This window comes from Aegilops tauschii, chromosome 7 (genome assembly GCF_002575655.3).
Source record: "Aegilops tauschii subsp. strangulata cultivar AL8/78 chromosome 7, Aet v6.0, whole genome shotgun sequence".
Classification (NCBI taxonomy): Eukaryota; Viridiplantae; Streptophyta; class Magnoliopsida; order Poales; family Poaceae; genus Aegilops; species Aegilops tauschii.
The window spans coordinates 539,233,655-539,258,003 of NC_053041.3; the positions used below are offsets into that span (position 1 = coordinate 539,233,655).

Genomic DNA, 24,349 nt, shown 5'->3' on the forward strand with positions numbered 1-24,349 from the left:
GTGTCCTTCATCTGACATTTGGTGGGTCCTAGTGCAGAAAATATACTGCATGCAAATCTAGAGAAATGTGTGAAATACATCTCCCGTATATGAGTGCTTGATGTGGTGTCATGTGCTGATTGGCTAGCTGGTTGCCGGTACATCCCGGTCACTAGAGAGGCTAGTACTCCTTAAATAGGTCTAAGGTTAAGGTCACATCATGATGCATTCCTCATACTATTTGTTTAGGAGCGCTTGGGTATGTAGTTGTTTAACCGAGTCTCGCGTTCCACCCAGGACTGTTCTGAAACGAACACATCCAACACCGGGTGAGTGCGTTCAACAAGTTACCGGCAAGAGCTTGCATTTTTCTTTTTCACATTTTCGCGCTAGTGGTCAAGCAACTGCAATTTAATTTCGATTTGGTTGATTCCATGGCAGCAGCTAGCGACCAGTCAAGCCGGAGACGGGACGGCATGTTATATTTAATCTTGATATTTTGTATTTGCACTTTCGTTTTTTAGTTCTGCATGAAGTGGGTATAGTGTGTGCAGAAGTACGTGCGTACGAGCTGGTGGTTTCAGCCAAGGAAAATCGAGAAATAAGATTGACAGGGATCCTCCCGGCTCCTCAGCCGTTTGGATTCCTGGCCGTCGGATCTGGTTGCTTGATCGGATCTAGGCCGTCGGATCGAGTCCTTGGAAGACCTCGCCCGTCGGATCAAGGATGGGCTACTGTAGCAATGAACAGTTCAACCCGCTGTAAAGATCTCGTACCACCGCCGTTATTCCCGTGCCCCGCCGAGGGCATTTTCGTCTTTTCACGTGTGTGGTCGTGCGTGACGCGGTGTGGATGGCTGGGTTTCACGTATGGGCGAGGAGAGTGCCCGATTGGTTCAGAACCGTAGCCCCCACCCCCACTTGTGCCCCTCTCCTCCGCTCCTGTCCTTCCCCGCCGCTTCTGTCCTCGCCCGCGCGCCGCCGCCGCGCTCCCCCGTCCCCGACCTCGCGCTTCCCGGCGCCTCCTCCCCACACCGAGGTTGCTCCGCCTCTTCTTCCTATCCGGCTTGAACCGCGGTGCACGACCTCTCACGCTCGCTCGCGGCCCTCAGCCTGGCTAGGGTTTCGGGCTGGGCAGCGCCTTCGCCGCCGGCGCGGCTCCGGTGGACTCCGTCAGGTATGCTTCGTCCCGCTCTCGTTCGGCCTCTGCCTGGTCTGTATGGGATTTCTTGATCTGTTTGTCGTATGGCAGTTGGATCAGGTGAGTGGATTGGGAGAGGAAAGCGACCTGGCCGCTGATTCCTGTCGCCTTGGTCGCCGGGAGGAGGCCTCATCGAGCTCGTTGCATTGCCATGCCTGGCGGAGTGGAGACTGTCACTTGCGTAGCTGCTTCATCCTTTTCGCTGTACTCTTGGGAGTTGGACTGGCTATGAGGATCTGTTAACTGAACAGAGGCTAGAACTGCAGATTCATCAGAAGGAAAAATGGGAAGTGGTGGACCTCGGTAGATGATTGTGAGGAAACTTGCTGGTGCTCGAGGTTGTCTCATTGCTTTCCTTGCAGGTGATTCTTTCCTCTTGCCTGGCCTTCTTGCCGCGGTTTGGAAGCAGCGTCGCCAGGGTCCGCCTCGGCCATGGCGAGGCAACTACGGTCCACGGGTCATCAGCACGGTGTGTCGAGGTACTCCCTCGCGACGCAGCACACGTTGGGTCGCACCAAGCTCAGGCCACCCGTAGGCCAAGCTCCTTCGACACAGGTCTATCTTTCTCTTTCCTTAATATTCATCTTCTAGACAAATTTTATCCTTTGAATTACTGCAATACATTAAGTTGGCACGAACAATTATATTTAAAGATATACTATCCGAGGCGTGAAAAAGAAGATGGTGTAGGTTGATGGTCTAGCTGTTTTATAATCCCTTTTATTGAGATCAGATGAAGTTTAGTCTGGTCTTGCTCTGAATTTCTCTGCATTGTTTGGTATCCAATTTAGAGTTAGGTTTCAGATAGCAGAGTAATTGATGAGCGGCATACATGAGCACATACGGTTCTTTGAGCGCACACACACACACACACACACACACACACACACACACACACACATACACAGACATGGACATACACATATTTTTTAGGTACTCACAAACATGAAGCACGTACTTTGTTGTTCAGTAAAATATGCGTTAGAACTTTTCTTACCAGATAATTTAGCAGGCATACATGAACAAATGAGAAAGGAGTGATTCTAGCATGAGAAGATGAGGGATGACAAATGCCTGCTCGTTGTGAAGCATATCAGCATGTGGATTAATAATAGAAGGGGAAGGAAACTTGCTTCTCTGAGTTTTTATTATAGTTTAAAAGGGCAAATTGTCGACATTCTAAATGTTAGGAAAGGAACCTACAGAGTCCTTGTGTAAGTATGTGATTCAGATTAATGCGCTGAAAGTATTTAACTTGCTTACTAATAATCCACACTCGAATGTATTAATACTCACATAGAAGTAGACATGCCATGGTTAGCAGCAAATGTATATGTCAATTTATGATCTTTTTCACATGATAATAACACTATCAGCATGCTAATTATATGTTGTGGAATTTAGAGTTATCACCATGTGACTGCGTGACTATTGTCACTTTTTCCCGGTAGGCCATGGTTAAAAGGCAATACAAAATATTCGCTACTTTTACTGATATTTTGGGACCACATCTAAAAGTATCCCTAAACATTATGTTGTTTTACAGTAATGAAAATAACTTCTTAAGGCACTCAGTCACAAGTTATGATTATACCAACCTATAATTTTTACTCATTCTGTAATATGACCATGTGAACACCCACTTTATATGAAGCCACAAAGACTATGAAGTTGTGTTCCATTACAGATCTATGTGATTAGTTTTAGATAGTTGTATTAATGAACATGGTCGTATTTTTCAATTAGCCCTCCTAGCTAAAACCACCAACAATTAAATCAATGTGATGCTTCTACTGTTTTTTCAGGACTCGCAGTTAAACTAGAGGAATTAGATGCTGGTATTGATGTATTACTTGGTGCACGTGCATCACTTCTTTTACCTCAGTAGTAGAAAAACAGAGGCAAACACAAGCTCTTACTTATTTTGTACACTTTTCCTATTTTTAGTACAGTTTTTCCAAGAAGGAAGTAATTTTTCCTCACACGGGCACATGAATTTCCACAATCATGTAATCCAGACTTGCTAATGGTTTGTATTTTTCCATTTTGTGGCAGATGACTGTATAATTTTACCATGTAATTTCTTCTTCTCTTTTATCAATGGAGGAGGTAGTGAGAAGATCCAATTATTCTGGAACTCCTCCACTTCTGCAAAAGTTTGGTGATGTTTCCAAGGGGGCCGATCAATGGATCTACTCACCTGAGGTATATCTCACAATCTTAATGTGAAGTTTAATGTGTTTTATAGCTATCCAAAATATGTCGATGAACTGGTTCTTATTATGTTACCCAAATAGCTTGAGCTCGAGCTAAGACGTATTTGTTCTTGCTTACTTTTTCTATTGTTGATATTCAGGCCTAACCTCACCAAACTTTGCTACATCTTACATTGCGAGAAATAGCAAAATAAGTATTGTATTAAACATTGGTAAGTCAGTCTACAGTTGTGTAACATCCCATCATTCAGTTTGTCAGATACTAAATTTATGTTACCCAAAAGTATTTTTCTGATTCCCCATAAGCCTCAACTCATCACGGAAGCATGTTCAGAGTTCATTTGCGATTCACTTCACCACTTCCTTTTGCAACTCTATCCAGCGGTGGCGTGTTGGTGGTTGGCCCCTTTCTTTTCTCTCCTTCTTTCACCGCTGTACCCATCTTGCCGATCTGATGTGTACATATCAATTTGATGCATCATTGTCGTCCTCTTTGCATGGCGGTGTGGTGTCTCTCAACACGTGATGGATTCACTCACACGGAGGAAGCTTTTCTTCGCTACTTCGGCGACAAATACACAAGCTTTTGGGTCCATGGTGCCACCAGTAAACTAGGTTGTCCCGTTCTATTGATTGATCAGTTCATCATGCTTTTAAAATTCTTGCACTATGATTTGCTGATTGATCGTATCACTATATACACATTTGGAGGATCTGCTACTGCTAGATCTCTCTCTTATATATTTCACTACTTCCACTTGCCATTGTTATATAGTTTATACTGCTTTTTTGACTTGCTAAGGCTGATACATGTTCACCCGGTATAATATATGTATTAAGATGTTGACCAAAGAAAATTTACACCTCTTCTGATTTATTATATATATGGCTTACTGATGCTCTTATGGTACTGAACAACACATTCTCATTTAGAGCACTGTTGAAATCTTAGGTGCTAGCAATCTAATCGTAGGTTAACATTTTAGACGATGTGCTGTCGGGTCCAAAAACAAGAAGAGTAGTCCTCTACCAAGGTTAAATCATCTTCCAAATTTTCTTTGGAAAGGATCAATCCTTTAGTTTTCTGAATTTGATGGTGTGTTTTTTTCTTTGGCAGACAGAGCAGGCAGGAGGAGAAAGTAGAGAGGGAGATGGGGAAGGGAGAGGAGATCTCGGCCTGCACGTTGTGTCTCCCACAAGCCACTGCAAAGGGAGAATCGTATACCCAACATCCTTTTCAAAGTCTATAGCTACTGCCTCCCCAAGCAATGCCAACCTGCGGCAAAAAGGTGAGTTACCCTGTTTAGGTGACACATATTTCATTCTACTATGTCCCTCTCCTTAATCTTCCCATTGTGAATAGGTCAGATGATAAAAATAGCTGATTCGATAATAGAAATAGCTGATTTGATGGTCTCTTGAAAGAAAGATTTCCTAATCCAGTCCTGAGATGAAGTAAATAGTGGGTTTCTGGGACAAAGCAAAGAGTATCATAAATGGAAAAGGTTAAAAATTATGTCTAATGATCACACTATTCTATTACTCCCTCCATTCCACAATGTAGTTGTTGGAAATATGCCCTAGAGGCAATAATAAATGGTTATTATTATATTTCTTTGTTCATGGTAATTGTCTATTATTCATGCTATAATTGTATTGTCCGGAAATCGTAATACATGTGTGAATACATAGACCACAACCTGTCCCTAGTAAGCCTCTAGTTGACTAGCTCGTTGATCAACAGATAGTCATGGTTTCCTGACTATGGACATTGGATGTCATTGATAACGGGATCACATCATTATGAGAATGATGTGATGGACAAGACCCAACTTAAGCATAGCATAAAAGATCGTGTAGTTTCGTTTGCTAGAGCTTTTCCAATGTCAAGTATCTTTTCCTTAGACCATGAGATCGTGCAACTCCCGGATACCGTAGGAGTGCTTTGGGTGTGCCAAACGTCACAACGTAACTGGGTGACTATAAAGGTGCATTACGGATATCTCCGAAAGTGTCTGTTGGGTTGGCACGGATCGAGACTGGGATTTGTCACTCCGTGTGACGGAGAGGTATCTCTGGGCCCACTCGGTAATGAATCATCATAATGAGCTCACTGTGACTAAGGCGTTAGTCACGGGATCATGCATTGCGGTACGAGTAAAGAGACTTGCCGGTAACGAGATTGAACAAGGTATTGGGATACCGACGATCGAATCTCGGGCAAGTAACATACCGATTGACAAAGGGAATTGCATACGGATTGATTGAATCCTCGACACCGTGGTTCATCCGATGAGATCATCGTGGAGCATGTGGGAGCCAACATGGATATCCAGATCCCGCTGTTGGTTATTGACCGGAGAGGCGTCTCGGTCATGTCTGCATGTCTCCCGAACCCGTAGGGTCTACACACTTAAGGTCCGGTGACGCTAGGGTTGTAGAGATATATGTATGCGGAAACCCGAAAGTTGTTCGGAGTCCCGGATGAGATCCCGGACGTCACGAGAGGTTCCACAATGGTCCGGAGGCAAAGATTTATATATGGGAAGTCTTATTTTGGTCGCCGGAAAAGTTTCGCGCTTTATCGGTATTGTACCGGGAGTGCCGAAAGGGGTCCGGGGGTCCACCAGCCCCGGGGGGCCACATGGGCTGTAAGGGGTGCGCCTTGGCCTATATGGGCCAAGGGCACTAGCCCCAAGAGGCCCATGCGCAAGAGATAAGAAAAAAGGGAGAGTCCTAAAGGGGGAAGGCACCTCCGAGGTGCCTTGGGGGGGAAGGACTCCCCCCTGGCCGCACCCTTCCTTGGAGGAAGGGGCAAGGCTGCGCCCCCCCCTCTCCCTTGGCCCTATATATAGTGGGGGGAAGGGAGGGCAGCAAGATCTAAGCCTTGGGCGCCTCCCTCCTCCCCTGCAACACCTCTCTCTCTCTCTCGCAGAAGCTCGGCGAAGCCCTGCCGGAGACCCGCTACATCCACCATCACGCCGTCGTGCTGCTGGATCTCCATCAACCTCTCCTTCCCCCTTGCTGGATCAAGAAGGAGGAGACGTCGCTGCACCGTACGTGTGTTGAACGCGGAGGTGCCGTCCGTTCGGCACTCGGTCATCGGTGATTTGGATCACGGCGAGTACGACTCCGTCATCCACGTTCATTGGAACGCTTCCGCTCGCGATCTACAAGGGTATGTAGATGCACTCCTTTCCCTTCGTTGCTAGTAGACTCCATAGATGCATCTTGGTGAGCGTAGGAAAATTTTAAATTATGCTACGATTCCCAACAGTGGCATCATGAGCCAGGTCTATGCGTAGTTACTATGCACGAATAGAACACAAAGCAGTTGTGGGCGTTGAGTTTGCCAATTCTTCTTGCCGCTACTAGTCTTTTCTTGTTTCGGCGGCATTGTAGGATGAAGCGGCCCAGACCGACCTTACACGTACTCTTACGTGAGACAGGTTCCACCGACTGACATGCACTAGATGCATAAGGTGGCTAGCGGGTGTCTGTCTCTCCTACTTTAGTCGGAACGGATTCGATGAAAAGGGTCCTTATGAAGGGTAAATAGAAATTGGAAAATCACGTTGTGGTCATACGTAGGTAAGAAACGTTCTTGCTAGAAACCTACAAACCACGTAAAAACTTCCAACAACAATTAGAGGACGTCTAACTTGTTTTTGCAGCAAGTGCCATGTGATGTGATATGGCCAGAAGATGTGATGAATGATATATGTGATGTATGAGATTGATCATATTCTTGTAATAGGAATCACGACTTGCATGTCGATGAGAATGACAACCGGCAGGAGCCATAGGAGTTGTCTTTATTATTTTGTATGACCTGCGTGTCATTGAATAACGCCATGTAAATTACTTTACTTTGTTGCTAAACGAGTTAGCCATAGAAGTGGAAGTAATCATTGGCGTGACGACTTCATGAAGACACAATGATGGAGATCATGATGATGGAGATCATGGTGTCATGCCGGTGACAAAGATGATCATGGTGCCCCGAAGATGGAGATCAAAGGAGCATGATGATATTGGCCATATCATGTCACTATTTGATTGCATGTGATGTTTATCATGTTTTTGCATCTTATTTGCTTAGAACGACGGTAGCAAGTAGGATGATCCCTTATAATAATTTCAAGAAAGTGTTCACCCTAACTGTGCACCGTTGCGAAGGTTCGTCGTTTCGAAGCACCACGTGATGATCGGGTGTGATAGATTCTTACGTTCGAATACAACGGGTGTTGACGAGCCTAGCATATACAGACATGGCCTCGGAACACACGCAATACACTTAGGTTGACTTGACGAGCCTAGCATGTACAGACATGGCCTCGGAACACGGAGGACCGAAAGGTCGAGCATGAGTCGTATAGAAGATAGGATCAACATGGAGATGTTCACCGATCTTGACTAGTCCGTCTCACGTGATGATCGGACATGGCCTAGTTGAACTCGGATCATGTTTCACTTAGATGACTAGAGGGATGTCTATCTGAGTGGGAGTTCATAATCAGATGAACTTCATTATCATGAACATAGTCAAATAGGTATTTGCAAATTATGTCATAGCTTGCGCTTTAGTTCTACTGGTTAAGATATGTTCCTAGAGAAAATTTAGTTGAAAGTTGGTAGTAGCAATTATGCGGACTGGGTCCGTAAACTGAGGATTGTCCTCATTGCTGCACAGAAGGCTTATGTCCTTAATGCACCGCTCGGTGTGCTGAACCTCAGCGTCGTCTGTAGATGTTACGAAACATCTGACATACACGTTTTGATGACTACGTGATAGTTCAGTGCGGTTTAGAATTGTGGCACCAAAGACGTTCTTGAAACGTCGCAGAACATGTGAGATGTTCCGAAGACTGAAATTGGGATTTCAGACTAGTGCCCACGTCAAGAGGTATGAGACCTCTGACAAGTTTCTTAAGCCTGCAAACTAAGGGAGAAAAGCTCAATCGTTGAGCATGTGCTCAGATTGTCTGAGTGCCATAATCGCTTGAATCGAGTGGGAGTTAATCTCCCAGATGAGATAGTGATAGTTCCCCATAGTCATTGCCACCAAGCTAGTAGAGCTTCGTGATGAACTATAACATATCAAGGATAGTTATGATGATCCTTGAGCTATTCGCGATGTTTGACACCGCGAGAGTAGAAATCAAGAAGGAGCATCAATTGTTGATGGTTAGTAAAACCACTAGTTTAAGAAGGGCAAGGGCAAAAGGGATACTTCATAAAACAGCAAGTCGTTTGCTGCTCTAGTGTAGAATCCCAAGGTTGAACCCAAACCCGAGACTAAGTGCTTCTATGAGAGGAACGGTCACTGAAGCAGTAATACCCTAGATATTTGGTAGATGAGAAGGCAGGCAAGGTCGACAGAAGTATATTGGATATACGTTATATGAATGTGTACTTTACTAGTACTCCTAGCAGCACCAGGGTATTAGATACTGGTTCGGTTGCTAAGTGTTAGTAACTCGAAATAAAAGCTGCGGAATAAATGGAGACTAGCTAAAGGTGAGATGACGATATGTGTTGGAAGTGTTTCCAAGGTTGATGTGATCAAGCATCGCATGCTCCCTCTACCATCGAGATTTGGTGTTTGCGTTGAACATGATTGGATTATGTTTACCGCAAAACGGTTATTCATTTAAGGAGAATAATGGTTACTCTGTTTATTTGAATAATACCTTCAATGGTCTTGCACCTAAAATGAATCTCGATCGTAGTGATACACATGTTCATGCCAAAAAGATATAAGATAGTAATGATAGTACCACATACTTGTGGCACTGCCACTTGAGTCATATTGGTATAGAACGCATGAAGAAGCTCCATGTAGATGGATCTTTGGACTCACTCGTTTTTGAAATGAATGAGACATGCGAACCATGTCTATTGGTATATATGCATGAAGAAACTCCATGCAGATGGATCGTTTGGACTCACTTGATTTTGAATCACTTGAGACATGCAAATCATATCACATGGGCAAGATGACTGAAAGGCCTCGTTTTCAGTAAGATGAAACAAGAGAGCAACTTATTGGAAGTAATACATTTTGATGTATGCAGTCCAATGAGTGCTGAGGCATGCAGTGGACATCGTTATGTTCTTACTTCACAGATGATTTGAGTAGATGCTGAGTGTATTTACTTGATGAAACACTAGTCTGAATTATTGAAAGGTTAAAGTAATTTCAGAGTGAAGTTGAAGATCGTCGTGACAAGAGGATAAAATGTCTGTGATATGATCATAGAGATGAGTATCTGAGATACGAGTTTGGCACACAATTGAGACATTGTGGAAAGTGTTTCACAATTAATACCGCCTGGAACACCATAGTGTGATGGTGTGTCCGAACATCATAACTGCACCCTATTGGATATGGTGCATACCATGATGTTTCTTATCAAATTACCACTATCATTTATGGGTTAGGCATTAGAGACAACCGCATTCACTTTAAAAGGGGCACCATGCAATTCCGTTGAGACGACACCGTTTATAGAAACCTAAGTTGTCGTTTCTTAAAAGTTTGGGGCTGCAATGCTTATGTGAAAAAGTTTCAGCTGATAAGCTCGAACCCAAAGCGGATAAATGCATCTTCATAGAATACCCAAAAACAGTTGGGTATACCTCCTGTTTCAGATCTGGAAGCAAAAGTAATTGCTTCTAGAAACGAGTCCTTTCTCGAGGAAAAGTTTCTCTCGAAAGAATTGAGTGGGAGGATGGTGGAGACTTGATAAGGTTATTGAACCGTCGCTTCAACTAGTATGTAGCAGGGCACAGGAAGTTGTTCCTGTGGCACCTACACCAATTGAAGTGGAAGCTTATGATAGTGATCATGAAACTTCGGATCAAGTCACTACCAAACCTCGTAGGACGACGAGGATGCGCACTACTTCAGAGTAATGCGTGATCCTGTCTTGGAAGTCATGTTGCTAGACAACAATGAACCTACGAGCTATGGAGAAGCGATGGTGGGCCCATATTCCGACGAATGGCTCGAGGCCATGAAATCCGAGATAGAATCCATGTATCAGAACAAAGCATGGACTTTGGTGAACTTGCCCGATGATCGGCAAGCCATTGAGATAAATGGATCTTTAAGAAGAAGACGGACATGGACGGTAATGTTACCATCTATGAAGCTCGACTTGTGGCAAAGAGTATTTTCACAAGTTCAAGGAGTTGACTACGATGAGATTTTCTCATCCGTAGCGATGCTTAAGTCTGTCGGAATCACGTTAGCATTAGCTGCATTTATGAAATCTGGCAGATGGATGTCAAAACAAGTTTCCTTACCAGTTTTCGTAAGGAAAGGTTGTATGTGATACAATCAGAAAGGTTTTGTCGATCCTAAGGATGCTAAAAGGTATGCTAGCTCCAGCGATCCTTCCATGGATCAGAGCAAGCATCTCGGAGTCAGAATATACGCTTTGATGGGGTGACCAAAGTTTTTGGGTTTATACAAAGTTTGTTAGAAACTTGTATTTACAATAAAGTGAGTGGGAGCGCTACAACATTTCTGATAAGTATATGTGAATGACATATTGTTGATCCGAAATGATGTAAAATTTCTGAAAAACATAAAGGGTTGTTTGAAAGGAGTTTTTCAAATTAAGACCCGGATAAAGCTACTTACATATTGGGCACCAAGATCCATAGAGATAGATCAAGACGCCTGATGATACTTTCAAAAGACAGCACACCTTGACATGATTTTGAAAGAGTTCAAAATAGATCAGCAAAGAAGGAGTTCTTGGCTGTGTTACAAGGTGTGAGTATTGAGTGAGACTCAAGACCTGACCACAGCAGAAGATAGAGAAAGGACGAAGGTCGTCCCCTATGCTTTAGACATAGGCTCTATAGTATGCTATGCTGTGTACCGCACATGTAGTGTGCCTTGCCATGAGTTGGTCAAGAGGGTACAATGGTGATCCGGGAAAGGATCTCATGACAGCGGTCGAACTTATCCTTAGCACCTAGTGGATTAAGGAATTTTCTCGATTATGGAGGTGGAAAGGAGTTCGTCGTAAAGGGTTACGTCGATGCGAACTTTGACACTAATCCGGATGACTCTGAGTAGTAAACCGGATTCGTATAGTAGAGCAATTATTTGAAATGGCTCCAAATAGCGCGTGGTAGCATCCACAAGATGACATAGATATTCGTAAAGCACACGGTTCTGAAAGGTTCAGACCCGTTGACTAATAACCTCTCTCACAAGCATAACATGACCAAACCAGAACACATTGAGTGATAATCACATAGTGATGTGAACTAGATTGTTGACTCTAGTAAACTCTTTAGATGTTGGTCACATGGTTATGTGACCAGTGAGTGTTAATCACATGGTGATGTGAACTAGATTATTGACTCTAGTGCAAGTGGGAGACTGTTGGAAATATGCCCTAGAGGCAATAATAAATGGTTATTATTATATTTCTTTGTTCATGGTAATTGTCTATTATTCATGCTATAATTGTATTGTCCGGAAATCGTAATACATGTGTGAATACATAGACCACAACCTGTCCCTAGTAAGCCTCTAGTTGACTAGCTCGTTGATCAACAGATAGTCATGGTTTCCTGACTATGGACATTGGATGTCATTGATAACGGGATCACATCATTAGGAGAATGATGTGATGGACAAGACCCAACTTAAGCATAGCATAAAAGATCGTGTAGTTTCGTTTGCTAGAGCTTTTCCAATGTCAAGTATCTTTTCCTTAGACCATGAGATCGTGCAACTCCCGGATACCGTAGGAGTGCTTTGGGTGTGCCAAACGTCACAACGTAACTGGGTGACTATAAAGGTGCATTACGGGTATCTCCGAAAGTGTCTGTTGGGTTGGCACGGATCGAGACTGGGATTTGTCACTCCGTGTGACGGAGAGGTATCTCTGGGCCCACTCGGTAATGCATCATCATAATGAGCTCAATGTGACTAAGGCGTTAGTCACGGGATCATGCATTGCGGTACGAGTAAAGAGACTTGCCGGTAACGAGATTGAACAAGGTATTGGGATACCGACGATCGAATCTCGGGCAAGTAACATACCGATTGACAAAGGGAATTGCATATGGATTGATTGAATCCTCGACACCGTGGTTCATCCGATGAGATCATCGTGGAGCATGTGGGAGCCAACATGGGTATCCAGATCCGCTGTTGGTTATTGACCGGAGAGGCGTCTCGGTCATGTCTGCATGTCTCCCGAACCCGTAGGGTCTACACACTTAAGGTCCGGTGACGCTAGGGTTGTAGAGATATATGTATGCGGAAACCCGAAAGTTGTTCGGAGTCCCGGATGAGATCCCGAACGTCACGAGAGGTTCCGGAATGGTCCGGAGGTAAAGATTTATATATGGGAAGTCTTATTTTGGTCGCCGGAAAAGTTTCGCGCTTTATCGGTATTGTACCGGGAGTGCCGAAAGGGGTCCGGGGGTCCACCAGCCCCGGGGGGCCACATGGGCTGTAAGGGGTGCGCCTTGGCCTATATGGGCCAAGGGCACCAGCCCCAAGAGGCCCATGCGCAAGAGATAAGAAAAAAGGGAGAGTCCTAAAGGGGGAAGGCACCTCCGAGGTGCCTTGGGGGGGGGGGGGGGGGAAGGACTCCCCCCTGGCCGCACCCTTCCTTGGAGGAAGGGGCAAGGCTGCGCCCCCCCCTCTCCCTTGGCCCTATATATAGTGGGGGGAAGGGAGGGCAGCAAGATCTAAGCCTTGGGCGCCTCCCTCCTCCCCTGCAACACCTCTCTCTCTCTCGCAGAAGCTCGGCGAAGCCCTGCCGGAGACCCGCTACATCCACCATCACGCCGTCGTGCTGCTGGATCTCCATCAACCTCTCCTTCCCCCTTGCTGGATAAAGAAGGAGGAGACGTCGCTGCACCGTACATGTGTTGAACGCGGAGGTGCCGTCTGTTCGGCACTCGGTCATCGGTGATTTGGATCACGGCGAGTACGACTCCGTCATCCACGTTCATTGGAACGCTTCCGCTCGCGATCTACAAGGGTATGTAGATGCACTCCTTTCCCTTCGTTGCTAGTAGACTCCATAGATGCATCTTGGTGAGCGTAGGAAAATTTTAAATTATGCTACGATTCCCAACAGTAGTGCCTATAGATTTTTTTGAAAGTCAAACTTTGCTAACTTTAACCTAGTGTATAGAGAAAACTGTCTACATCTACAATACAAAACATGTACATTCTGAAAATATAACTCACGATATATCCAATGATGTGCATTCGGTATTCTAGATGTACCTACTTTTCTCTATAGATATGGTCAAAGTTTGTAATGTTTGACTTTTACAAAAATCTATAGGCACTACATTATGGAACGGAGGGAGTATCATCTAACTGACGCTCTTTTCATTATTTGATGAATGAAAGCGATAATAAACAACGCCTTGCTATTGAACTTTGAACTATATGCCCCTTCCACTTAAGTTCCCTTATTTCTGTTCTGATATTCTATTAGGTGGATGAAAAATACAATTTCGATGTTGAAAGAGAATATGCTATATAACTTTATTTATTGTAATCAGAGTATGCTATATAACTTTGATGTTGCCTAATAATCTCATGAGATCTGCTTTTGCACCTGTAGTTGTAGCATTTTTGGTTGCCCTGATTTATAAGCTTGTGTGCTTGCTTCCTTGGTTGCCTTTCTGTTTGTATGATTTTGTTTGTGATGTCATGGTGCTCATCAAGGTCGACGGTGGAGCCGTGTTCTGAAGTTGGAGCGTGCCCTTTTGTTGGTGCCATCGTTCTCTCCTCCACGACTATCGTCACCACGAGCCCAAGTATCTTCGCTGGGTATCGATGGAGTTGGTGGACCTAATAGGTCTGTCGTACATCTCCTCTGCTTTTTTTGATATAGTCAGCTAGGGTTTGTACATCTACATTTTTACTATCATATATGTTACCTGTGGTATTGCCGTTCACCTGACAATCATTGACATCATGTGGTTGTTCTGTGCTTCGTGGTGTTACTAAAATCTTTAGGATGCCCTCACTGGTCAGCATGGTTAGCTTCAGATACATATTATAGAAAGTCTCGGTACCCTGATAACTTTGCCCTTTTATGCTATTTTTGTTAAGTGGTGGTGGTAAAGAACTGGGATTATCTTTGCCCTGTGCGACCAGCTAAAGGCAGCAAGTTTACAAATCGTTCCTCTGTAATGATAATATTCTTAGATTATTTCAGTCTTATTGGTTTGGAGTGTGCCACTTCTATGTTTTTTTTTAATTTGAAGCCACTTCAGTAAATTAAACAATGACATCTCCAATGCATATGCTACTTCTTTACTTCAAACTATAGCATGTGTTTTTAGTTTCACCGATTTTGCATTATGAGAGTCACTCACTCACCAATTCTGCTTGATCCCTTCCTCCTTGGTGCTCGGCAGGAGGAGCTCAGGCTGCCACCACACAAATGGATACGCGGTGTTTCAAGTTATGGCAATTAGTCTTGGTTTGGGAAAATAATAAGTATTGATTATGATTAATGACGCATGATAAAGTTTGGTATTAGTGTGTCCCTTTCTTCGTATGTATATTTCAAAGTGGTACAATGCAGCATGCCATCATTTATTTATTTTATCATCCTTTAGGAAGGAATAATTGCCTGCATTCAGTTTTTTTATCATCCTTTAGGTGGGAAGAATTGTCTGGTTTCAAGGTTCCCTATATGCACGACAGGAAAATGTTTATGGAGCTAACTTCTATGTTGTCAAATGCAGAGTGACAGCTACAAAATCATAGTTATATGTACATCCACCAGCCTTTTATGGAGCTAACTTCTATTTTCTCATGCAAGTCATCCTATCTTTGCAAGCCTACTGATATAATACACTCAAGATAGGGCACCGCATGTTTAAGTTGTCACTCCTATAAGCTTATAGGAAGCAAACATTTTCGTTATCTTCGGCACTTATATTGTCATTAACTTATGCAGCTGAGTATTAAAATCAGAACGGGGCAATAAATTTCTCTACTATGAAAAAGTGAAGAGAAAATATATGCACCGAATTACTAATGGAGTGGTTTCGATGGGAACTGAAACCTTTCACTTTCAAAGTTGGACATTGATATGAACCGTGAGTGTAGAGAAATTCATTTCACATGAAGCAAAAGAAAGGCATGCAGTACCTTACATTGACAGTGATTATTAGCCCATTGTGGTGCTTCAGATCTGATGTAATTTGGAGAATCTTAGCTCTGATATGTACATGAATCTTCTTTTATTTTGTCGCGCAACTGAGTGTTCTCATATGGGACTATTTGTTTTGTGTATCTCTTACAAATAATGATATGGACTATAGGTAAAAGAATTCCTATTTTAATTATATTATGTTGTAGATGATGCATGGTTCCTGAATCTTTTTGGTTTGTACTGAACTTGATGCAAACCAGTTGTCTTATATGGCACTGCCAATCTGGCTTTTTGGAACAAATTTTGTCATGTGCTTGCAAAATTAATTATCCTATTGACCAAGTATCCTCATCTTACCATGTTTTTAGTATATCTCTAGTGTTTGTGATCTATACTAATCTCATTAGTCCTGAAAGAGTGTTGTAATTTTCGTTGGATGTACAAGATTTATACACGAGTGTTGTAATTTTCTTTGGATGTACAAACAAGATTTATACACACCGGGTCACGACGCTTGGACGGGCAACACGCGCCAAGGTGCGCTTCCGATCTAGTCATGCATGGTAACTGGTAAGAGGTCGATGTGGTGCATGACGCGGTGCTTTAGAAAACCCGGTTTATTTTCTAAGCACATTTCTAAGCGTATTGTACTAGGCTTATGTTATCTGCCCAGACATTGCATAAATTGTTGAGAACAGTCAAGTAGCTAGTGGCTTGTTACGATGCATGCCTGGAGTTAGTTGAGCTAGCGGCGTGAGTTAATGCATGGAGTCGTGCTGTTAGTGCCGAGTGATATGGCCAGGTTGTGTGTGTGTGTGTGTAAGAGATGTATGAATATTTGCTTTGAGCTAAGAGAAATATCACTAGTAGAAAATGGCCATTTGTCCCGGTTGGGCAACCAGGACTAAAGGGTCGGTACTAAAGCCCTATACCTTTAGTCCCGGTTCTTATACCAACCGGGACAGATGGGCCTCCACATGGCCGCTGCGGCGAGCCCAGGCAGGAGGGCCTTTGGTCCTAGTTGGTAGCACCAACCGGGACCAAAAGGCATCCACGCGTCAGCAGCTGGCAGGAGCTGAGATTTTTGTTTTTTTAAAGGGGGTGGGTTTTGGGGGTTTTGGGGGGTTTATTTAGGGTGTTAGCTAGCTAATAGAGAGAAGTGTCCTCTCTTATCTTCGTGCTTGGTTTACCAACGCTACTGATATGCCTATACATGGTTTAGACTGAAGTGAAGACAACATGTGGTGCATGTCGAAAGTAATACTAATCCTAACTCAAGTTAGGATTAGTAAGTTAGGATTAGTATTACTTTCGACATGCACCACATGTTGCCTTCACTTCAATCCAATCAATGTTCATTTCACCCATTGATATATAATAACTCTTCATGCTCGCATCATGCATCATCATAATAACAAGTCCTACTAATCATCATCATACAACTTCTACTCGTTATTAATAACAAGTCATATGATCATCATCCTCATAGTCATCGAACCAACCCTACTTAATTGTTCTTAGCACATGATCATCAGTATTAGGTAGGACCTAAATACCCTCTTTAAGGTAAAATAGCATAAAACAATATAGGCCATGACTCTCCATTATGGAGAATGGAGATCACCTGTCTCCAATTCTTGCGCTTCGCTTCTTTTTGCTTCCAAGAACCTCCTTACGACTGTCCATACATTTTTTTTCCATTATTTGATTACCATGTGTTCACCGGTTTTAGAAATCCGGTATGGATAGGTGAGATTCGTAGGATGACATGGCTGTATGTTCAAAACATCAAGGCGACCATTCTGTTACATCAAATGAGGCACACAATCCATCGGGATTTTCTGTTGAAAAACATAGTAATAACTTCGTAGTTAGCAATGATGTACTAGTTTTAGAAGTATGCAAAAGATGCACGGATATCGTAATAGTAAAAAATCTTACCAGGGTATCTCCATAGAAGTTACCGTGGTTCAACACGTGCACTAGTGGCACATATTGACCATAATTTGGAGGAGTATCATAATAGGTATTGTAATTCTCAAGGTTAGTACAAAATGCGATCAGATGATTTTTCTCCTGATAAGTTAATTCAGAGCCATCGGTGTGGTGGGTTTTAATTTGTCTACCATCTTCCGCACATTGTTTGAAGAATGAAAATAAGCTGTCAATGGAAATAAGCTGTCAATTATTTTTAAATAAACAATATAAATTAGTTAATAACTATGTTTGAGAAACTCACATAGCGGTAGAATTGGAAGCGTATCAACAAGGACCCCAAATGTCCATATTGTCTTGCTCGATGTCAGGATCACCAAGATCCATGGTGAGAAGCATATCCTCATAAAAACCATACATCTTGCAAAGTTGCTTCCCAATTTGGGCAACCAAAATCCATACCATGATGGGTCCTTAGGTGAATTTTCTTTGTCTCAAAACTTTCATGGTCTTCAAAACCCATCCTCTCCAAGACATAGCGTCTTGCATGGCATGGGATAAGCTAGTCAAATTGTAAAAGATGAAAATTACACATTGAAATAGTTGAAGTCGTGCTTAATTAATTACGAAAAAAACACTTGTCGTCGTTGCGTATCATTTCAACATCGAAGGTCTCCTGGAGCTTAATACTAAAGCGCCGATCTTCGTCCAGATGAGGCCCGTCGCACAGGCCTCAGTCGTCGTTGCACCAGCAGCACTCCCTCAGGAGACTTTTGTCGTCCGAATACGACATTTCCTATGTTCATAATTCAAAGATTAAACTTGTACAATTAAATATATGTACTACAAAAACTAAATTAGATCATTATTATTGATCACGGGTTGACTATCGGTCTGTCGAGTCTTTTCTTGAAAATTCTCAGCTCACGTGGTGTATATATTCGACCGTCGGTGATGGTAGCTCCTCTTTTCGTTCCCGAGTGCATTACACCAAATTGTTTAGCACACGGGAACGAATGAGAAGCTACCCCCACGACAACAGTCGGGATTCTTCATCCTCTCATATATGGTGGAGACTCTCCCTCACCGATTCCTCTTTGACATTTGCGACCATCAGTGATGGTAGCTCCTCCTTTCGTTCCCAAGTGCATTACACCAAATTGTCTAGCACACGGGAACGAAGGAGAAGCTACCCCCAAGACAACAGTCGGGATTCTTCGTCCTCTCATATATGGTGGAGACTCGACAGACTTAAAGTCAACCTGAAATATCGTTTAATTATCTTTCTAAAAAAGGACATATCGTTTAACTAAAAAATAAACTAGTTCTATTAATTTTTCTTACTAAAAATAAACTACTTCTATAGTAAAATAAACTAGTTCTATTAATTTTCTTACTAAAAATAAACTACTTCTATAGTAAAATAAACTAGTTTTATTAAATCAACTAGTTCAACTAAGCACTTACTATAAATAAAATAAAGTAGTACTTACTAAAAATAAACTACTTCTATAGTAAAATAAACTAGTTTTATTAAATCAACTAGTTCAACTAAGCACTTACTATAAATAAAATAAAGTAGTACTTACTAAAAATAAACTAGTTTTACTAGTTCTATTATTTTTCTAACTAATTCTATTAAACACTTACTAAAAAACATCTAATTCAACTAATCTAAAATGCACACTAACCTAACATCTAATGCACTAACTTAAATCAGAGAATGTTCAAATAAAGTAGTATTGCTTGTTTTTTAAAGAAATGTTCAAATAGAAAATTTAGAAAAAAAGTAATTTTGTTCAAATAGAAAATCAGAGAATGTTCAAATATGAACTAAAATAATCCTAAAACTAAACAAAACTTCTCCTCGTCCCTTTTTTTTCTTCTTTTTTTTTCATCCTAAAACTTTATGAACAAAATTACAACAAAAAAAACAATAAAAATTCTATGAACAAAATAAAAATTCTATGAACAAAATTACAACAGAAAAAAATCATAAAAATTCTATAAAAAATGACATATTTTTTGCATATGAGCATACAAACATTTGCATATTCTACAATAATATCACCCAAAAAAAATCTATGAACAGAAAAAATCCTAACTCTTGCATATGAACATACATACATCATCATCATCATCATCTACTACTACAATAAGAACAAAAAATCTATATATGTGAACAGGGCCTCGTCGGCGTCGGGGCGGGCGGCGACGTTGGGGCGCGGGGGGGGGGGGGGGGGGGGAAGGAGAGGAGGGGGAACGGCGCGGTGAGGCTCACAGTGTAGGCGAGCGGCGGCAAGGTCGGGGCAGGGCGCTCGGCTGTGCGCGACGGCGAGGTCAGGGCAGCGCGCGGCGAGGTCGGGGCAGGGCTCGGCGCCGACGAGGTCGGGGCAGGGTGCGGCGAGGCCGGGGCAGGGGCGATGGCGACAACGGAGACGGCGGACGGGGGCGGCAGCCTGGCGGCGTCGATGTCGTCGGCGTCGTCAGGGCGGCAACTGCCAGATGAGAAGTGAAATTTTTCACAAGTCTTGCTTATATACACGAAGCATTGGTCCTGGTTCGTGGCACCAACCGGGACCAATGCCCCCCTTTAGTCCCGGTTGGTGCCACTAACCGGGACCAAAGGTCTCTTTTCAGCAGCGGGAAGCAGAGGCCTTTGGTCCCGGTTGGTGGCACCAACCGGGACTAAAAGGCGGGCATTGGAACCCGTGCCACCAACCGGGACCAATGTGCTGCGCCTGCCAAAGCCGTGGTGCGGTGGGATGTTTAGTCCCACCTCGCTAGCCGAGGAGCCGCCGCACCTGTTTACTAGAGGTTTATAAAACTTTTTAGTTGATTCCTTTTGCTATTAGAGTTTCATTAAAGTTTTCTAGTTCATTCTTTTTTCTATTAGAGTTTCATTAAAGTTCATTTTGTTTCTACTTATTTATTTTCTTTTCTTTTTTGCTTTTTTATTGATTTTATGAAAATTCTTTTTTGCTTTTAATATTTTGAACAGAAAATATTGTGATAATTTTAGTTGCATAAATTTTATATAATTTTAGTTTCAATAATACTAGAGGTTTATAAAAGCTTTTTAGTTGATTCCTTTAGTACCGGTTCTAAGGCTGTTACAAAGGCATTTCATTTAGTACCGGTTCTAAGGCTCCCCATTAGCACCTTTAGTACCGGTTCATGGCATGAACCGGTAATAGAGTTTTTTAATTGATTCTTTCTGCAGCTGTTTTTTAGTCCCACCTCGCCAAGCGAGAGGCACTCGCAGCGGTTTATAAGCCCTGAGTGCAGAGACGATATGAAGGAGAGGCGCAATGCTCACCTGCACGTTGCTTAGCTTCAGGCCTTGAGGAAGTGGTGTAGACTGCACGGAGCTATCAGGGTTTCGGACGAAAACTACACATAGCTCCGTGCAGTCTACTCTATTTCCTCAAGGCCTGAAGCTAAGCAACGTGCAGGTGAGCATTGCACCTCTCTTTTATTTTGAGCATTGCACCATTCAAAGCCACATCATCAATTTTTAACCCTTTCTGACTTCATTTGTTATTTTTCATGCATTTACTGATTTTTTTGAGCTATAAGACCCTGAAATTGAAAAGCACTACAAATAATCTCTAAAAAGTTGAAAGTTGGCATGGTATCATCATTTCACCCACATAGCATGTGCTAAAAAGTTGAGAGGGTTACGGCAAAAACTGGATGCACATCGTGTACAAAACGGACAATCTCTTTCGAAGTATCAGGGTTTCGGACTAAAACACATTTGTTACAAAGGGATTTCATTTTTTAACTTATTTGAACTCCAGACTCTTTGTGTGTTCAAAATGCACCATTCAAAGCCACAACATCAATTTTCAACCCTTTCTGACTTCATTTGTTATTTTTCATGCATTTACTGATTTTTTTGAGCTATAAGACCCTGAAATTGAAAAGCACTACAAATGATCTCTGAAAAGGTTGAAAGTTGGCATGGTATCATCATTTCACCCACATAGCATGTGCTAAAAAGTTGAGAGGGTTACGGCAAAAACTGGATGCACTTCGTGTACAAAACGGACAATCTCTTTCGAAGTATCAGGGTTTCGGATGAAAACTCATCTGTTACAAAGGGATTTCATTTTTTTAACTTATTTGAACTCCAGACTCTTTGTGTGTTCAAAATGCACCATTCAAAGCCACATCAGCAATTTTCAACCCTTTCTGACTTCATTTGTTCTTTTTCAAGCATTCACTCTTATTTTTGAGCTAAATGACCATGAAATTGAAAAGCACTACAAATGATCTCTGAAAAGGTTGAAAGTTGGCATGGTATCATCATTTCACCCACATAGCATGTGCTAAGAAGTTGAGAGGGTTACGACAAAAACTGGATGCACTTCGTGTACAAAACGGACAATCTGTTTCGAAGTATCAGGGTTCCGGACGAAAACTCATCTGTTACAAAGGGATTTCATTTTTAACTTATTTGAACTCCAGACTCTTTGTGTGTTCAAAATGCACCATTCAAAGCCACATCAGCAATTTTCAACCCTTTCTGACTTCATTTGTTCTTTTTCAGGCATTCACTCATATTTTTGAGCTAAATGACCATGAAATTAAAAAGCACTACAAATGATATCTGAAAAGGTTGAAAGTTGGCATGGTATCATCATTTCACCCACATAGCATGTGCTAAAAAGTTGAGAGGGTTACGACAAAAGCTGGATGCACTTCATGTACAAAACGTACAATCTCTTTCGAAGTATTAGGGTTTCGGACGAAAACTCATCTGTTAGAAAGGGATTTCATTTTTTTAACTTATTTGAACTCCAGACTCTTTGTGTGTTCAAATTGCACCATTCAAAGCCACATCAGCAATTTTCAACCCTTTCTGACTTCATTTGGTGTTTTTCAGGCATTCACTCATATTTTTGAGCTAAATGACCATGAAATTGAAAAGCACTACAAATGATTCTTTTTAGTTGCATAAATTTTATATAATTTAAGTTGCATAAATTTTATTTTATTGATTCTTTTTAGTTGATTCCTTTTCCTATTAGAGTTTTATTAAAGCTTTTTAGTTGATTCCTTTTGCTATTGTAGAATATATTAGTGGGTAAAAAAAACAAACCTTTGGTCCCGGTTCCAGACACCAACCGGGACTAAAGGTGGTGGGCCAGGAGCAAGGCCCATTGGTCCCGGTTTGTGTCTGGAACCGGGACCAATGGTCTCAAACGAACCGGGACCAATGGCCCCCGAGGCCCGGCCCGTGCCCTGGCCTCATGAACCGGGACCTATGCCCCCCATTGGTCCTAGTTCATGAGTGAACTGGGATTAATGGGCTTGCCCTGCCTAGACCAAAGCCCTGTTTTCTACTAGTGTATAGAGAAAAAAAGTCGGGCTATGAGAGGACGACACGAAAACACTTGTCTCTCCATTTTTCTTGAGCGTGTTGTGAGAAGCAACATGAAGTGGAAGTGGGGCTGAGAATGTTTCAACATCACATGGCTGGTGGTGATTTCGCCGGTCTTGGAGATGAGGTGGAGGTTGACGGGTGTGGAGGTGGGTCTTCGCCGCCAAAGGAGGGAGGAAGGGGGAGTGGAGTGTGCAAGGATGGCTGAGGTGGTGGAGGCCTTGGGCCACAGGCCAGCGAGGCTGCGTAGAGATGCTTGCCGATAACATGTACAGCGAGGGGAAATTGACCGTCGTGGATTTGTTTCTTGAGTCGACTGAAAGATGGGTGTTCCCTTTTCATTAAAGGATGGCTAAGAATTGATTAATTAGATTGTTTACTGTAGTGTTGTTATCTTATGTGTTGTCTTTTGTGTTATCTTCGAATAAGCCATTTCCATCTTCTTGCGAGAAATAGAACACTAAGAGATACACCCTCCCCCCACACCCCCACACCCCCCACACACAGAGATAGAGATATTTCATGTTAATAGACATATATTATTATTAGAAGCGTTGTTTATAGCAAATCCCACAACCCCCAACGCACTATGAGGCTTCAAATCGAGGGAGCTTAGGGCATTTCTAACCGTTCCCCTATAATCGGTTAGTGGAGTATATTTAGCATTTTACTTCACTAACCGGCATCTAGCCGGGCCCCAATCCTGCCTAACGGAGTATAATTTTACTCTTCTCCCTAAAGATTTCCCTATTTTTACTCCATCTTTGCTCCACCGAGTAAAACGGCGCGACTTTCCTCTGCTGCCTCTCCCTCCCCTCCCCCGCCGCATCTTCGTCCTTGCCACCCCTCCTACCCCTTCCCTCTCCCCGCCGGCACCGGCCGGCCGCCGGGGAAGCCTTGTAGGCCTCCGCCGCTGTCCTCACCACCTCCTCGTCCCGCCGCCGGCCAAAAATCGAGGGGATCTGCGGCTGCTGTCGCCGCCGCCGGATTTGGCGTTTCCGGCCACCGGCGGCTGCGCGTTGCCATGGATTGGCCGGGAAGCGGCCCACATAGCCCTGGCAAAGCCTTCGCGCCGCATGCAAGTACCGGCTCTGCCTCTAGCCACTCTAATCGCTCCCGCCGTCTGTTCTCCGGCAACTACACAACCGACCGTGACCCGGGCCCGGCGCTTGCGCAGCGGCTCACCGGCTTGCAGCTGCTGACCATACAATGCGACGACTGCACACGGCAAGTGGTGCGCCGAGTTTCTACCACGCCGAAGCATCCTGGATGGGTGTTCTTCAAATTCACAAACGATGGGTATGTGCTTGTTTTGATTCGGTTTTTCACCAGATTCGGTTCAATTTCGGTATCTCATTAATGCTCATCTATGTGTGCATGATGATGGATGTTTGTTTTGGTATTGGGAAGAAGAATACATCGATCTATTGATAGCACAAAAATTAGTAGATGTTCGTCAC

General features: G+C 43.0%; 1 long non-coding RNA gene across 1 annotated transcript; it reads left to right on the top strand.

The window, feature by feature from the left end:
• The first annotated feature begins 1,384 nt into the window (after positions 1-1,384).
• On the top strand, positions 1,385-15,634 carry LOC109746834 (uncharacterized). Its single transcript, XR_005762242.2, has 3 exons — positions 1,385-1,734; positions 2,192-4,684; positions 14,122-15,634. It is a non-coding gene; the product is annotated as an uncharacterized lncRNA (long non-coding RNA).
• The last annotated feature ends 8,715 nt before the right edge of the window (positions 15,635-24,349 follow it).